Source organism: Nerophis ophidion, linkage group LG05 (genome assembly GCF_033978795.1).
Source record: "Nerophis ophidion isolate RoL-2023_Sa linkage group LG05, RoL_Noph_v1.0, whole genome shotgun sequence".
Classification (NCBI taxonomy): domain Eukaryota; kingdom Metazoa; phylum Chordata; class Actinopteri; order Syngnathiformes; family Syngnathidae; genus Nerophis; species Nerophis ophidion.
The window spans coordinates 59,367,904-59,387,277 of NC_084615.1; the positions used below are offsets into that span (position 1 = coordinate 59,367,904).

Sequence of the window (19,374 nt, forward strand, 5' to 3'; positions counted from 1 at the left end):
TAGAAAAAGTAATTTGTAGTTTCATTAAAACATGAATTATTACTGTATTTCTCAATACACCTGAAAACAATAAACACATTTGTAAGCATTTAAAAGTATGTGATGGTAAGAAATACTCACAGAAAAACTTAACCAAGACCCTGGAATATAACAGCGGATTCAGATGATTACACTATAATTGCCAGGAGCCACCGAGTCAAGCAATTTCAGCAGAGTCTTAGAAGAACAACAAACATTTCCACACATCTAATCCCAGTGATCCCCCCTCAAATAGGCTGATGAAAATAGTCAAACTGTATACATCACCAGAGAGTTAGCCATCACAATCCTCAGCATCAGCACCGGCATCCACAGACGCAACGCAATCTTAATCCTATGCCTTGGCATCAGCATTGTTAGACAGCTCGACTACCATAGATGCTGCGAGTGTCGTCTGTGAGAGTCTGCAACTTTGTGTGGGTGAAGGGTTGCACTGTGTGTCGGTACGCCGATACTTGTGTGGGAGTAAAGTGTTCTCCCAAGTGAACTGTCTAAGGGTGTGTGTAGGTAAAAGGTGCCAATGATTGTGCTGAAAGAACAATATAAGGCACCAGTGTAATAGTCAGCTGTGTGAGGACTGGCTAATATACTACAACACACACACATACACACACACGGTTGAGAAAAAGAGGACAGGGTTTGTGTATTTTTAGAGTGTTCTCCCTTCGTATGACCGCTGGTACACTCTCACCTCCTCTGCTTGTTCATCTTTGAAAGTAGCACATGTTTGAGGGGGGTGTGAGTTTGAACATGTAGTGGAAGAAATGTGTGCAAGCATAGGTTTATAGCAGGGGTCACCAACGCGGTGCCCGCGGGCACCAGGTAGCCTATAAGGACCAGATGAGTAGTCCGCTGGCCTGTTCTAAAAATAGCTCAAATAGCAGCACAAATTGTATTTATTTACTATTAAGCTGATCTCGCTTTGCTCGACATTTTTAATTCTAAGAGAGACAAAACTCAAATAGAATTTGAAAATCCAAGAAAATATTTTAAAGACTTGGTCTTTACTTGTTTAAATAAATTCATTTATTTATTTACTTTGCTTCTTATAACTTTCAGAAAGACAATTTTAGAGAAAAAATACAACCTTAAAAACGATTTTAGGATTTTTAAACACATATACCTTTTTACCTTTTAAATTCCTTCCTCTTCTTTCCTGACAATTTAAATCAATGTTCAAGTAAATGTATTTTTTTTATTGTAAAGAATAATAAATACATTTTAATTTAATTCTTCAGTTTAGCTTCTGTTTTTTCGATGAAGAATATTTGTGAAATATTTCTTCAAACTCATTATGATTAAAATTAAAAAAAATATATTCTGGCAAATCTAAAAAATCTGTAGAATCAAATTTAAATCTTATTTCAAAGTCATTTGAATTTCTTTGAAAATTTTTGTTTTGGAAAATCTAGAAGAAATAATGATTTGTCTTTGTTAGAAATATAGGTTGGTCCAATTTGTTATATATTCTAACAAAGTGCAGATTGGATTTTTACCTATTTAAGACGTGTCATCAAAATTCAAAAATGTATCTTAATCAGGAAAAATTACTAATGATGCTCCATAAATTGTTTTTTAAATTTTTACAAAAAGATTCGAATTAGCTAGTTTTTTCTTCTTTTATTTGGTTGAATTTTGAATTTTAAAGAGTCGAAATTGAAGATAAACTATGTTTCAGAATTTAATTTGAATTTTTTTCCTGTTTTCTCCACTTTTAAACTGTTTAATTAAGTGTTTTTTTCATCATTTATTCTCTACAAAAAACCTTCCGTAAAAGAAAAAAAATGTACGACGGAATGACAGACAGAAATACCCATATATATATATATATATATATATATATATATATATATATATATATATATATATATATATATATATATATATATATGTATATATATATATATATATGTATATATATGTATATATATATGTATATTAGAGGTAAATTGAGCAAATTGGCTATTTCTGTCAATTTATTGAAGTGTGTTTCAAACTGGTAGCCCTTCGCATTAATCACTACCCAAGAAGTAGCTCTTGGTTTCAAAAAGGTTGGTGACCCCTGGTTTATAGTGTTAGAGGTATGCCAATACACCAATGGCATTTTTGATGCACTTTTACAATATATAGAACAATATTGCTGACAAAGCAAGCATACCCTTCAAATTGTAGCCCAGCTAACCTTTTTGGTTACATGAAAAGATGGTAACAATTTAGTATAGGGAACAGATTCACCATTATTTAGTTGCTTTTTAAAATAACAAAGTCATAATTTAGAGTAATTTGGACATTATAGGAACATTTAAGGGTTAGAGTCATGGTTACTAATACACGATAATTCTGAGTTTATTGAGGGATTACTCTTAGTTAATGGCTTACTGGTTGTATAATAAGGCCATGCTGAATAAGGCATTAATATGTACTTAATAATGACTAATTAAGAGCCAATATGTTAATAATTTGCATGTTAATAAGCAACTAATTAATGGTGAATATGTTTTCCCCATACTGAAGTGCTACCGAAAATATATATTATTAATACAATAATAATATATACTAATTATATAATGTACCGGTAATCCGTGATGAGGTGGCAACCCGAGTGTAACCCCAAAAGAGACAAGCGGTAGAAAATGGATGGATGAAATTTAATGTAATAATTCAGAAAAATAAATGGCAAAATATTTTAGAATATGAGTCACAAGACAGCTGCCCAAATACAAATACACAGTAGTCCATAAATAAATGACCAGTCATCTCTCTTTAGTTAAACCAGCAAGTGGGCAATATTTTGCCCACTTGCTGTTTGTAAATGGAGATGTAAAAATGAACATAAAAGAGAGATTACCCCTGGAAAACAAGCACGTTAACATACAAGGACTTCCTGAAGTTGTGGTGAAAAGCTTGCAAAGTACTTGTACCGGACCAGTCACGAGATTTAGGTGTAGGGTTGGGCATCGTGCATCGAACAATGGGAACCAGAATTATCACTGTAATTGTCCTGAAATTGTTAACATTTTGTAATTTTGATTCCTAGTTTCAATGCTTGACTGAAATAAATAACCACATAATAAGAGCCGAACAACAAAGAAGAAACATCCATCCATCCATTTCCTACCGCTTATTCCCATTTGGGTCGGGGGGGCGCTGGTGCCTATCTCAGCTACAATCGGGCGGAAGGCAGGGTACAAAGAAGAAACAGTCACCACTTAAAAAAAAAAATGTTGAGTTTATAAATGGGACATTTCATTCAAAAATAACTTTTGTAAGTGTCCTAATTTAAACTATGCAAAGTTTTATTAAGACCCTGGCTATTTAAGAACCCTGATTGAGAATTGTGAGGAACTGGAATCAAAATGAAGAATCGGAATTGGAAATGAAATTGTTCAAATTTAACAGACCAAGTCTATTTAGGTGTGGCATAAAAATGAAAGCAGAACAATTTAAAACAAACTACACTCATGATATGGCTTTTCCACTTCACATGAATGTAAGTTTCACAGGTATGATAAAGCCCTTTTAAAAGGTGTCATATGTAATAATGTGGCCAGAAATGGTACTGCAATCATGGTCAAAATTCTGTAGTCCCCTCCCACTCCCCATGTCTGAGGTTGCCAGATACGCAGCCGAATCTGAAACATACTCCAAGGAACGTCAAATGGCAACCGAGGAGTTGTAAGTTTCTTAGACTTAGACAAACTTTATTGATCCACAAGAGAAATTGTTCCACACAGTAGCTCAGTTACAAAGGATGGAAAGAATAAGGACGGAAAAGATAATGCACAGAAGGGCACAAAAAGAGGGCGAAAACAAAAGGTATAAAGTAGACTAAAAATGTACCATAGTAGCAATATAAAATAGCATATACTGTATGTAATATTTACATATTATATATACAGTATATAATATATACTGATATATTATATTATATTTTTACATAATATATACAATATGTAACAAACTTATCTTGTTTATGCTTTTTGCAAGATGCCACATTTTACTGATGGTGATTAGCCAAATGTATTTATAAAGTTACACAGCAATATTTTCGTCGGGAGTTGGGACAGATGGTTGGCATTACTCTGCTAAAATGTCTGGTTTGACCGCACGGATCACCATCGAAATAATGATGTACATATATATACAGTATATATATATCTTGTTATCCGTTATCCGTTATAAAGGTATTCGAAAATAAAATGACTTATTAATGCCTTTTGCTATCAGGGCCATTTAATGATGACTTGACATGAAATTATTACATATGGCACCTTTAAAAACATTGAAGTTCTTTTTGTGAGACTAATCAAATTGAAAACAAAAATCTAATCGATGTACAATAGCTTTAGTGTTATGCGAGTATAATATTTCACTTTACAAACAAACATTATCCTAAAAAAAATAAAAATATACAGGAATGTAGAAACTGTTCATATTTCCTGTACAATTGAATTAAAAAAACACAAAAACCGAAGGGAGGAATATGAGCACACTCTTGGTATTTGATAAAGCCCTAACTCCAGCATTCAGTCTGTAGCTAAAAGTTTATTAGCTTGGAATTGTTTTAAGTTATTCCTGGGAGTAGCACTCTGACAAGGCGTGTCTTGTTTCTAGCCGTCATTATGTCATCATTGATTTTCAAATGGGTTTAGGTCTGAGTTTTGATTGAGGTCTGGGTTCTGGCTGGGCTACCCCAAAACTTTAAAAAACTTCTTCTGGTGAGGGCATTTTTTGTAGTCTTTTGCAAACTGTGGCTTGAACTAAAATGGACTGATTGGGGGCTTATGGTGTTGAATCATATCAATGCATTCTTGTCCAGATAAGCACTAAAAAGTTCTTACTATTTTAATGGCATGAGCTTTTATTTGATAAATATGTAGTCTTCTAAGACATTTCAACCTTATGAGCAACATATGCAGACGACAGTTCTTATTGTATAATTAAACCATCTCAAACACTCTGCTTTATGGTTTCAATGACGTTCATGTTTTAGCTGCATGTTGACTGATTTGGATACTGAGTCTGACTTATATCTGGCATTTGTCTGATGATGAGGCACAAAGCACACACTTCATGGTCTTGTTGACTAAATATTATCTCACTGTCTCGCTAGCTCTCTGAGACATTGAGCTCCAGGCTGCTTTGGTGCACTTTTTCTCAATAGTCGGTAATATGGGTAACAAAAATGACCATCATGTGCTTTATGAATGCTGTGTTCCTTGTTCATGCACAGATTATTTAATTTCTCAACCTCTTTGATATCAGTGCCTAAAGCATCAGACCAGTCTCGCCATTAAATTAGAAAAAAACTGAAATGTAATATATTCCAAATACATGGCAAAGTATTTCTTAAAGTATCTTACATTTAAAATGAATAAATAAATAGATAAAAAAAGACTGCCATGTATGTAGAATAAATGTTTTTAATTATGAAGCAATCATTATTATGCTTTAAAAGGAAGGTGCAAGCAGAAAATATGCTGGGCATAAATATAAAGCACAAACTGAAATCAACACGTCCACACAAATCCTGAAGAAAACAGCCCAGACACAGAAGTAATTCAAAAAATAATTAATAATAATAATTAATTAAAATTAATTTAGTATTAAGAGACACAATGGACATATTTCGTTATATCCAGAAGATGTATTATATGTCAATTATTATATAACATATAATCATTGATACAGATGATTTTTTATATATATACATTAGGGGTGGGCAAATTAATGCGTTAATTACGCGTTAACTCATCAATCTATTAACGCCGACAATTATTTTATCGCACATTTGCGTATGTTGTTTACATGCTTTTATTTTGTTAACGACTTTTCTTAACAAGATGGCATCTCCCGGATGTACTTCGGCGTCGAGGGGCTCTTGGTAAAGATGGAACATTTGGCAAAAATACCGGACAATTCCGCAAATTTCATGGCTGGCTTACAGCGTGGTCACTCCGGGATCACTTACGACCGCCAGACAATTCTGAATGTGGATAGATCGGGCCGTTTTGGACTGAATGACGCGTGCTTGCTAGACCGGCTAGCTAGCATGGGAATACTTTGCTGGCTACATCCAGCGGCTTGTTAAGCAGCGGAGTATATGTGTTGTCTGTCTATTTATGAATAATGCAGACGAGGAGTTTTGGCTGACCTATTAACGTTTGCTTTCAGAGCGTGCATATCACAACATACAAGATGCCGTCATGGCGACACAACCTATACCGGGCTACCGCGCATGCGCGTCACTCCTGTTGCATGCTGGGTAGGGTAGTTCTTTTTTTCCCTGGCTCATAACATCACAAATAGTACCATGTATATGCGTTCAGTTTATCAAAGCACCAAGCAAACAATCGGAAAATTCCCATCATATCAATTCCTAGATATGGTCATAATTATTTTAAGTGCACTACGCAGAATAAACACAACATTATTAATATTGCTACTACGGATAATTTGATCAAAAATTCCCTAAAACAGCCCACTACCTATAATATAGGTTTTTCAAACATAAGACCCTGATAAAAAAATGTTTCTGCTGTTACCTCAGAAATTGCCAGTTCAGATGTTATGATTGTGGCTCAGAGATTTGTATGTAGATTATATTTATTTTCCATAACAAACAGGATAACTTAAATACCCTGGCAGTGGCAATAAGCTTAAATGTTTGTATTTACATTTTTTGAGTTGATTTTCATAAAATATGCTATTTAACTACTACTGTTTAACAAGGACTGATTTAAATTGTGTTTGCACAACAAATGTTTTGGCGCTTTTGTTCATGTGGGAGAATATTCCAATAAACGTGCATTACACACTACTTTTGAATTCATTATTGGGCTTTGCGTATACAATGCAGTTAATCGCGATTAATCGGAGAAATAGTGCGATTAACTTTGATTAAAATGTTTAATCGTTGTCCAGCCCTAATACATATATATATATATATATATATATATATATATATATATATATATATATATATATATATATATATATATATATATAAGGGGTGTAACGGTACGTGTATTTGTATTGAACCGTTTCGGTTCTGTTCAGAGGTGTACCGAACGAGTACACATGCTAGCAGCGGCCCGGCTAGGACAACCTGTAAAAGCCAGAGCTGTAAGACCCTCCTGCCTCGTTAAGATCTCCTGTTTGGGGGAACACTTTGGCTGCGCGATACAACAAAGGAGGATGGAGGTTTGCCGATATTGTTCAGCAGCTGCTTGACAAAAACATCAAACATGCGTTGCACCTTTCCTGCTTCCGGCTCCCAGACTATAGTCGAGGAGCGCAGGGCTGACACTCCTCCAGGGCTGATGTATTCTCGGGGGCAACACCCTTCACTCTACCCGGCAGTGGGTCTCCACAGCTCCGGACTCCAGGGTAAATGAAGAGTCCGGCGATTAGTTGCAAATCCTGGCTTTATTGAGGTCTCGCACACAGCCAATCAAACAAAACACCAGCCACTCCCGCACTCGTGCTAAGCTCCCTCACCTAGCTCGCCCACACACTCACTGACGTCACATGCTATCACATATTAAAGGGCTACACACACACACACATACGCTACTCTCATAACACATGCTAACCCATTTGAAGCGTCACCACCGCATTCAAGCAGCCTCTCCTCGGCGAGTCAGGCAGGGCTAAAGCAATAACAAATGTTTTTATAGCAGCAGATTTAAGTCCATATTGCATTAAAAACTACATTTTGACCCACTTACATGGTGGAAGAACAATAAGCCCATATATCCTCTTGCTGCCAAGTTAGCCAGGTTAATAACAGTCTCATTCAATCAATCAATCAAAAAAAGCACTTAATATGTAGAAAGGTTTTGTTAAGAAACCATTCTGAGCCTTATCTTATTTAGTTTTTATTTCATACATGTTGACCACATTAACCCTGGCAATGGACCATGTCTGTATATGTATGTTGCCATTGTTTACAAATTTGGTAAATAAATAACCCAAAAAATGTATATTTTGTAGCTTTCTTACCGTACCGAAAATGAACCGAACCGTGACCTCTAAACCGAGGTACGTACCGAACCGAAATTTTTATGTACTGTTATGTATATATATATATATATATATATATATATATATGTCTTGATTGGATTATCCAGAGAATAGTGCTCGATACCGTGGTAGAGCGCAATATGTAGGTGTGGGAAAAATCACAAGACTAATTCATCTCTACAGAACTGTTTCATGAGGGGTTCCCTCAATCATCAGGATATTTTCCTGATGATTGAGGGAAAAATCTCCTGATGATTGAGGGAGCCCCTCATGAAACAGTTCTGTAGAGATGAAGTAGTCTTGTGATTTTTCCCGCACCTACATATATATATATATATATATATATTTATTTTTTTATATATATATATATATATATATATACAGTATATATATTGTACAGTGGGGCAAAAAATTAATTAGTCAGCCACCGATTGTGCAAGTTCTCCCAATTAAAATGATGACAAAGGTCTGTAATTTTCATCATAGGTACACTTCAACTGTGAGGGACAGAATGTGAAAAAAATCCAGGAATTCACATTGTAGGAATTTTAAAGAATTTATTTATAAATTATGGTGGAAAATAAGTATTTGGTCAACCATTCAAAGCTCTTACTGATGGAAGGAGGTTATGGCTCAAAATCTCACGATAGATGGCCCCATTCATTCTTTCCTTAACACGGATCAATCGTCCTGTCCTCTTAGCAGAAAAACAGCCCCAAAGCATGACGTTTCCACCCCCATGCTTCACAGTAGGTGTGGTGTTCTTGGGATGCAACTCAGTATTCTTCACCCTCCAAACAAGGCAAGTTGAGTTCACACCAAATTTTTTTTATTTTGGTTTCATCTGACCACATGACATTCTCCCAATCCTCTGCTGTATCATCCATGTATCCATTTTGGTATAAAATCAACTCGTCGTGTTTGTAGGAAGAAGAATACTGAGTTGCATCCCAAGAACACCACACCTACTGTGAAGCACGGGGGTGGAAACATCATGCTTTGGGGCTGTTTTTCTGCTAAGGGGACAGGACGATTGATCTGTGTTAAGGAAAGAATTAATGGGGCCATGTATTGAGACATTTTGAGCCAAAACCTCCTTCCATCAGTGAGAGCTTTGAATGGTAGACCAAATACTTATTTTCCACCATAATTTACAAATAAATTCCTACAATGTGAATTCCTTGATTTTTTTTCACATTTTGTCTCTCACAGTTGAAGTGTAACTATGATGAAAATTACAGACCTCCGTCATCATTTTAAGTGGGAGAACTTGCACAATCGGTGGCTGACTAAATACTTTTTTGCCCCACTATATATATTAATTGTTTAGTATTATGATTTAACTCTTTACTTCATTTGCATATATATGTCTTTTTTTTCTTGGTCAGTTCAAGCTAAAGCTCAACAAACAACAGGACAAATAAAAGCAGGGGAGGAGAGTGGACTGAGCATGAGTGTACACAATTCTTCAATTGTCATGTGTACAATCCACGCTACCCCAAGACAGAGATCATTAAACCATGACTAACACTTTCAACAGTGAGTAGGAAGACAAGTGCATTCAGAGATAATGAAGGTAGGGAGCTGATATGAGTGTGCCGATGATAGTGTTTAATGATAGTATAAAATACAAAATAAAATATGTCAGACTGATCGACTTATAATGAAAATATTCTCTGAGATAACATCTCATCATGAGCATTTACTGCAAAAATTATTTCAGTATTTACTTATGTTTGAACCACATCAAATTTGACAAACATACGATGAAACTTAAATAGTCAAAGTCACCCAAAAATTGAGTTTAAACCACCTTTATGCATTTTGTCATGTAAAACTTGTGTTTTCTCAATAGGTTGACATTTGTCATAAAATGCAACTGAATTTAAAGGCTTACTGAAACCCACTACTACTGACCACGCAGTCTGATAGTTTACATATCAATGATGAAATCTTAACATTGCAACACATGCCAATACGGCCGGTTTAGTTTACTAAATTACAATTTTAAATTTCCCGCGATGATGACGCGTGTTTGTGACATTATTGGTTGGAGGGGACACATTAGCCCAGCACCACTTACGGCTAAAAGTCGCCTCTTTTCATCGCACGATTACACAGTATTTTGGACATCTGTGTTGCTGAATCTTTTGCAATTTGTTCAATTAATAATGGAGAAGTCAAAGTAGAAAGATGGAGTTGGGAAGCTATTAGCCTTTAACCACACAAACACACAATGTTTCTTTGTTTAAAATTCCCAGAGGTGAAGCTTTACTATGGATCAGAGCGGTCAAGCGAACATGGATTCGACTACATGTCAACCGGCAGTTTTCGGTTAGAAAATTGTGGAAATAAGTCGCCTCTTACCGGAGATCAGCGGAGCCAGCGACCTCCTGCAGCTACCGTGACTTCTCTCAGAGACTCTAGCGTCAAAACACCCGTGGCCACACCCCTTCGACTGTACGGTACTGTTTAACTCACTAAAACACTAGCAAAAAAATAGGCGGATAAGGGATTTTCCAGAATTATCCTAGGAAATGTGTCTGATAACATCTGAATCGCTCTCACTGCAATCGCCTTTTTTTTTTTTCTAGTCCTTCACTCTAAATTACCTCTTCCACGGATCTTTCATCCTCGCTCAAATTAATGGGGAAATTGTCGCTTTCTTGGTCCGAATAGCTCTAGCTGCTGCTGGCTATGATTGTAAACAATGTGAGGATGTGAGGAGCCCTACAACCAGTGACGTCACGCGCACATCGTCTGCTACTTCCCTTTTTTATTGGCGACCTAAAGTTGCGAACTTCATCTTCGATGTTCTCTACTAAATTCTTTCAGCAAAAATATGGCAATATCGCGAAATGATCAAGTATGACACATAGAATGGACCTGCTATCCCCGTTTAAATAAGAAAATCTCATTTCAGTAGGCCTTTAACTGAGTTTATAGCAGAAATAGTCAAGTCAGCTTGGTCCTCCATATTATTTATCCACACATCTGGTGGTTTCATTAAATGTGTCATACAGTATAGCAAAGTCAACATGTAGTGTATCAAAAGTTAAATTATAGATTGGATGATAATGGTAAAATTGTACTCATTAATAGAATGACTACACAATGTTTGATCCTGCAACTGATTCCTTCTACTTAGGCTGCACAATAAAAATCAGAGAAAAATAAGTATTGTGATTTTGATTGTCACAATCATGTTCAAGCAATGTTTTTTATTTAACCTAGTAAGCTGCATCAAATTCTGTCACATTCTCTTTTACTCAAGGACTCCCGCTGCACTGTCATTGTTCTCCGTCCCCTAGCAAGCCTTGCCGGCCAGGATGAGTAGGCTCTGTTGCCTTGGACGGCGAAGCTCGCTGGCTATCAATCAACAGCTCTTGGGAGAATAATTACTAGTATTAATTAAATTGACTATTCTTCTGACTTGTCTTTATTATGTACTGACCTATGCAGTGAGTCAGCGTGCCAGGTTTTAGACCTCATTGATTATTTCAGTCTTCATTGAACAAAATTATAGATAACTATAATAATTAAAGAAACTGTGTGATTTTATCAAAACATAAGCCCAGAACTATGAGGAGTATTTCTGAATAATGTCCCTAACGGCCCCTCATACAGAACGTTGTGCATTTGCGTCCATATGAAAATGGCTAAAACAACCCTCCCAATTTGCGGTCTCAATTCTAAAAGCATTTAACTATGTTTTTTGCAGAATCATCATGTAGCTATGGAACACTTACATGTGTAGGCAGATACAGGTCATATGGGGTTCCAGAGTCGACATCAATGGCATGAAAACCAAACGAAGAGCCATAGATGACCTTTAACCTTTGACCTTCCTCCACAGTCAGGTCAACAGACAACGGCTTTTGTGGCAGAGATCTGAAAGACTAAGGCAGAAAAGAAGCAAATCGTAATCAAAATGGATAAGATTTGACCAAAGGTACATACATTGGCACAATATGTCATACCAAACAACACAGTATATTTTGGTTTGTTTCCAAGTAAGGAAACACAAGTAGCACAGGCCACCATGGATGTGAAGAAATGGGGCACCGCTGTAATGAGAATCTTCTGAGACATGCTCTCATATGCCTGAATGGGTCATATCCACATTCGTGGTAGAGTTTGGCTTTGGATTAACCTCATTCATTATTTCATCCATCCATTTTCTACCGCTTATTCCCTTTTGGGGTCGCGGGGGGCACTGGCGCCTATTCAGTGATTCTCAATCTGTGGTATTGTACACGGCTTCCATCTCGTGGTATATCAAAGAATCATTAGATTAAGGTCTGGTATTTTTTTCCCTATATACAAACACAGTGTTACTGTTCAAACTGTGTGTAAAGTTATAGTAGCCAATATATTAAATATACTTGTTAAAAAAAACCTTTGCCTTGTTTTTCAATGAATATTTAGGACTAGTGCGCTACTGTATTTCAATGGTAAATAGTAAATGGTTGTACTTGTATAGCGCTTTTCTAACCCTTTTTAAAGAGTCCAAAGCGCTTTGACAGTATTTCCACATTCAGCCATTCACACACACATTCACACACTGATGGCGGGAGCTGCCACGCAAGGCGCTAACCAGGACCCATACAGGAGCAAGGGTGAAGTGTCTTGCTCAAGGACACAACGGACGTGACTAGGATGGTAGAAGGTGGGGAATGAACCAGTAACCCTCAGATTGCTGGCACAGCCACTCTACCATCTTCGCCACGCCGTCCCCAATGTTAGTCATTATGGTGGTACTTCGAGAGCCAAGTTTTTTCTGAACTGGTACTTGGTGAAAAACGTTTTAGAACCACTGAACTATTAAGTCCACCTACTGTATAATAATTGTTTTCGGTAACAATGAATTCTTTTGGCATTTTTGAAAGGGTCGCCAAGCATGTAACAAAGGGAAATACAATTGGAGAGTGAAATTTAACCATTCCAGAAATCTTACAAAATATTTATTCATTGAGCTGCGCTTTATTTTCCAAGGGAATAAAATGCATTAAAAAATATATCAGAAAATTACCCACCTTAAAGGCCATGAACTTATGGTAGGGTTTGGGCGCCCAGGCATAAACCTCAACTGCATTCTTCAGAGCAATTACTAAAAACTTGATCTTCTCATATCGCACTGAAAAAAGAGACAGAAAAATAAACCTTCAAATGTTTTTATCCTGCATTAAATGACGCCTCACGTTATGAAGAAAAGTAAAACATGTGTCAATGCAGCAGTGTACTTACCCACTTTGTAGTGTACACAACCTTCCAGATCAGCAACAGATGTCCAACCTTGCCTCTTCTCCACTTCCGGGTCATTCCTGAGGATTTTATTCTCAACCAAGACAGGTAGTACAAGCGGAGCTTGTTCTTTTTACCTTGAAACACATTGAAATTTTCACTTCTGTTTATGTTATACACAAATTACCAATAAATTAAGTTAAGAATACATATTGTTTGGACAAAAAACAACTTTGAACTTACCCCCAAATGCCCCAAGAAATGTTTCTTTTTCATTTATTATACTGCAGTTAGGTGGAGTACTAACCCTATTTTAATAGATCTGGCAGTCAACTAAATTGTTCTTATAGATCAGCAAGCTCACTTAAAACCTAGAATTTGAAGTTACCCAACCAGGACATAAAAGGCGTCAGAGTAAAACTGATTTTCAAATCCACGTCATATGGAACAAAACATCCTTGATATGTCTTTGATATTTCTACATTCCCTTTATAAGAATACAATAGCACTTGCAGTAGGTACTAGAGCTGCACCGCTTATACATTAAAACGATTAATTTGATTAGAAAAAAGCTTTGATTTCTGTTGCTTGGATTAAGCTAACTATTAAAAAATTAGAAAATCTGGACCACATACAGTGCCCGGACTTAAAATATGTGGTCATAGTTACTGCATAGCCGCAGCAGGAGAGTGTACATGAGAGCGGTGGTGTGGGTTCCCTGATCTGTGTGGCGGAAAACTGCAGATAGTGGCGATGGAGAAAAATGTCTCAAAGGAAAACAGCTCCAAGGGGGAAAGAGAGTAAAGGATCAAAAGGAAATGACAGAAGCTGTCAATATTTTAGGATCATTTCAAAAATAAAAAGTCAGACAAAGGAATTAAATATTTCCACTTTCAAACAGAGCTGGCATTCTACAACTGTACTATATCGATGCTGCAGTACATTATCAGAAAGCATCGTGCGTATTTACAGGGCAAACAACCGGAAACAAGGCAAATGTCTATTTTAAAGGCAGCGAATAGCATCTTAAATGGTTGACTCGCATACGGAAAGTTTTTTTTTAAACACATGGGGCATTTGAGAACATGTTAGTGTACTGTATGTTTAATTTGTATGTTCAAGCTAACGAGTTCACCACTTCTCCCATTAATACCTTTTTAAATGTATGCCTTAAATTGTTAATACACACACAATTTTGAAAACATGCTCTATATATCAAAGATATACCAGTGAATGTGCTTTCTTCTTTATCATGACTGTGCTATAAAGCATTTTCCTACTTAGCTTTTATTTTTGACACGATTCTTTTATTAACTAATTACCTGCTTGATCAATTATTTAATTTATGACCTGTAAAAATGCAATTTTCATGAAAAAAGAAACAATCCCAAGGCAAGTAGAATTATTCAAACTATTTTCATAAAATACACTTTGAGGCTATAACGTGTGCTTTATCTGATTATTCAGTTAATCAAATAAACTAATCTATAACTCAGCTACTAAAATAATTGATAACTGTAGCCTTAGTAGGGGCCCATGTTTGTATGTGTACATATGTACCTTAGGTGGGGAAACCTGTGAACTTTCAGTGCATGTACCTGATATAGTAATCAGCACATTGAGTCCTTCCAGCACATCCATCTGCTGAAACCTTCTTCTGCTAATGAGTGAGTAGACTTTCCCCTGACCACTTCTGTCAAGCAGCCAGAGACCGTTCTCTGTCCCAACCAACAGATTCACACCTGCAGAGAAAAGAAAACATAAAACAAAATCCACATTTTACATAACAAAGTGTCATATCATTTTTTACACAGTTGTATAAAAATAAATAAAACTACCAACCCCACAGTCCAGCACTGAGAACCTCAGCATTGAATTTCTTCTTGTATTTGCGGATCTCGGGAGAGTCACTTTGTGGTCGAATATTAGTGGGATTCACATTCACGACAGATCCCTTCCTGTGGTTCTCTCTCTTGATTGGCTCACCCTTACTGCATGCTGGGAAAAATACCATCACAACTGTTTTAAATTTGTCTGGTAGACTACCTCCTTGTCATTGTAATTATTAATTACATACGAGACTAGAAACATTAAATTTTTTTGGTATTTATGAGACAGACCAACTATATACAGTACAGGTGGTCTTTGATTAACAGCGGTTATTAATGCACTCCCAAAAATTGTTCCAAAAATGAGCAACTCTGGAAAAAGAAAACAAAAAACTAGTTATGTTTGTGCTTCAGAAAATACGCACAGCAGTCATGTCACATATTAAAATTGTCTCCTTCACTCTTCCTTCATTTAACAGGTATGTGTTTATTGGTTCATATTCTTTAAAAATATTGAATTATTTGAGCTTCTATATCTTTACTTTGTATCATTATTGATGTAAATTATGCCCTCTCTGTCATTTTGTCTTCTTCACTTCCGAATGTATTATTGTTAAGAAAAGCGGCACATCATTCTCCATAGACAGCTGTTTTCAAGCGAATTCATGCAATAATTAGTGTTTTAGTGAATGTAAACGTACTGATTGGTGTGCTGCCCAGTCCATCATCAAGGATAAAAATGTTGTCTTTAAACATGAGAGTTCCTATAAACTGGACAGTGATAACTAAGTAGTGTAGTGGTCTCGTTATTGAACTTTCGTCTCCCAATCAGCCCGTCAGTCATTGTTTTGCAAGACCATTTCCAGTGTGCAGGACAACAACAGCAGTAAGAAGTTGTTCTGCCTTTTTTATTTTATTTATCTTTCATTTAATTATTGTATTTAATATTTGTATTACTTTGTTTATTAATCTTTCATGTGTTCTGTACACAGAGTGCGTGACTCTGGTGTTATTTTAGATGTAAGTTAGGTATAAGTTCATACTAACATCACAGTTGAAGAAATGGAACTCATTAGTTACCCGAGGACTACATCTACAAGTTTACTTACTGGGGCTCTGTGGCGGTGAAGATATAGGGATCAATCTGGGATCAATGAAGGAGAAGAAGGAGGAGGAGGACGATGAGGTGTTTTTGCCAGTTGGACTGCTAAAAGCCTGAAGAAAACAACATCACGACGGCAAATTGTAAGCAAAGCTAGATAATATGAGCTTGTTGTGCTATAAACTCAAGAACACACAACACATACTGAGTACTGTATGTTTGTAGAGATGATTGTGGTATTAGATCTGTTCACTGCTAACAGACTCGCTACCTTCCTCTAGTGGACTGATGTGACTGATGCAACTACTAAAGCAGTAACGTAAACCAGTGGTCCCCAACCTTTTTGTATCCGCGGACCGGCCAACGCTTAATAATTTGTCCCGCGGCCCAGGGCGGGGGCGATCCTTTTTTTTTTTTTTTTTTTTCTTTTTCTTTGTCATGAAAAAGGGACATTTTTGTCATGAAAAACGGAGGTTTTTGTGGTTGGTGCACTAATTGTAAGTGTATATTGTGTTTTTATGTTGATTTAATAAAAAAAATAAAATAATAATAATAATAATAATTTTTTATTTTTTTTAGATAAAAATGAATAAAAAATTCTTCTGCGGCCCGATGGTTGGGGACCACTGACGTAAACCATTATTTTCATATATAATATTACTTCACAAAATAACCTAATTGAATTTGGTACGAATGTTCTGGATGGCAACCACAAATGTTGCATTGTATTTTTTAAAGCGTTTGTGAATAAATCACTCCATATACTAACATGCAGTTCCTGGTGTGTAGGGGATCGTGGTGCTGTCGGTGATTGTGAGAAACTGTGCTCTTGCATTCGCTGCAGCTGGCTCAGTGCGTTGTGAGGACCAGATGAAGATATTTTCTGCAGAAGGTCTGGTAGCATGTAGGTATCATTTGATGTCATCTGAGAACTCTGTAGTGCACATTTCAAAAGGACAGCAATGCATGCAAAGTCAATGTACTTAGCTCGTATTTCACAGCTAACGTGAATAAACTTGTATGAGGTTGCATAACAAAAGAGCGGTTTTGTGTGTGCGTGCGTGTGTGTGTGTGTGGGTGTGCGTGCGTTTGTCAGTACCTGGTTAAGATTGTGATGAGGTTGCAGCACAATGCCATCGGTTATTTGTTTGCAATGTTTCTCTCTCTTTCCGTTGGAGAAGCCGCAACTAGAGAGATTTTGAATAGGCAGAACACAACTTGATTAGATTAGATCTTGGGCTTTAGTCAATGTATACTTTTTGTATTAGGTCTCTACATTTCTACCAATTCTACCATGAATTGATTTACGTGGACCCCAACTTAAACAAGTTGAAAAACTTATTCGGGTGTTACCATTTAGTGGTGAATTGTATGGAATATGTACTGAACTGTGCAATCTGCTAATAAAAGTTTCAATCAAACAATGTTGACAATGGTTACATAAAGTGGTTTGAATAATGGATTAAAATGAATTATTAATTAACACAAGTTGTACACCAGAACCAGGGTCCACAAACTACAGGCCGCCAGCATCAACAAGTTATAATCGACCAGACCTGGGATGCAAGAATAGGCATTTGGTCGATACCAACACAGGCGTGAGTAAGTCTGAATCAAGTAATGCTGATAATACTGGGCCCCGTAAACAGTATAGAGCTAAGATTCCAAATAACGCAGCTGCTTCCAAACAACGAGCTACAAAGATGTTTCAAACTGTAAACCATGCACAAATATTATGGGACCAAAATTCAAAGCCCAAAGGAATACTTGGGGGTCACCTTAATATTAGAAGTGTTGTCCAAAAGACTGAACAAATCCAGCAGTTACAGTCAGACTTTAATCTGGATTACCTTTGTCTATCGGAGACATGGTTAAAACCTACAACACCTTTTGCTCTAATTAATGTCCCAGGGTACAAGATTTACAGAAAAGACGGATTAAGTGGGAGAGGGGGAGGAGTTATGATTTATGTAAGGGAAAACATTAAAAGTGAACAAATAACCCTCCCAGTAGATAATCTTGAGTGTGTTGGAATTAAAATCACATTGTCCTCAGAAATGTATTTCAAGGTAATTGTAGCATAACGACCACCCACAGCTAAAGACATTTTTCTCAGTTCATTTTCAGACATCCTCTAGCAGCACATTATGAAAGAATTAATCGTTATGGGGGACTTTAATCTCGACTGGCTAAATAAATCACATAGAAATAATCTTAAGGATATTATAAACTGCTTCTACATGACACAATTAATAAGCAGCCCTACTAGAATTACACATTCCTCTCAACCCTTGTTGTACTTGGTATTTACTAATAAACCTGATCGTATAAAAAAAACTTACAATTTACTAACCGGTTTAGCAGACCATAACATCACATTGATAACATGGAAGTTGTCAAGATTTAGGCATCACAGCCAAAAAGGTGCACAAAAGTGCTTGCCCTATATCCCTAAAAAAGACCAACACTTACTAGAGAATGAACTTAAGTACCATGGAGTGACATAAATTGGATAAGCACTGAACATGCCTGTGATGACCTAATGACAAAAATCAAAGAGATTATCTGTAAATACACTGAAACAAAACCCAGAAAGAAAAGTGCTAAAATAAAAATACCGTGGATTGATGAAACAATTTGGATTCTGATGAAAAATCGTGACTCAGCTCTCAAAAGAGCAATTAAAACGGTTCTAAATACGGATCATATGATCTTTAAAAGTTTGAGGAACAAAGTTACAATGCTGCTGTGGAAGGCTAGGGCAGACTTTCACTTAGAATTAATCAAAGCCACAAAAGGGAACATTAGACAGTTATGGAAAACCATTGACAAACTCACTGGAAGAGAACAAACAAGAAACAACACTATAACATTAGATATCAATGGTACTACTGTCACAGACAGTCTGGACATAAGTAATCATTTTAATGAATATTTCATCCAGTCTGTACAAACCCTGAATAAAAAAAATCCTCAAAATCAGTGCAAAGAATTTATATTTATTTAGGGTGGCCTAAGTTTAGAATTAACAAATGAAACAAAGATAAACAAAATTCTCTCTGCACTATCAAACTCACGATTTAGAGATATATACGGTTTGGACACTTCCTTCCTAAAAACGTATAAATATAGTCT

At 36.3% G+C, this 19,374-nt stretch overlaps 1 pseudogene; it reads right to left on the reverse strand.

The window, feature by feature from the left end:
* Positions 1 to 19,374, reverse strand: part of LOC133553444 (mitogen-activated protein kinase kinase kinase kinase 4-like) — a 96,066-nt pseudogene that overhangs the window by 6,053 nt on the left and 70,639 nt on the right.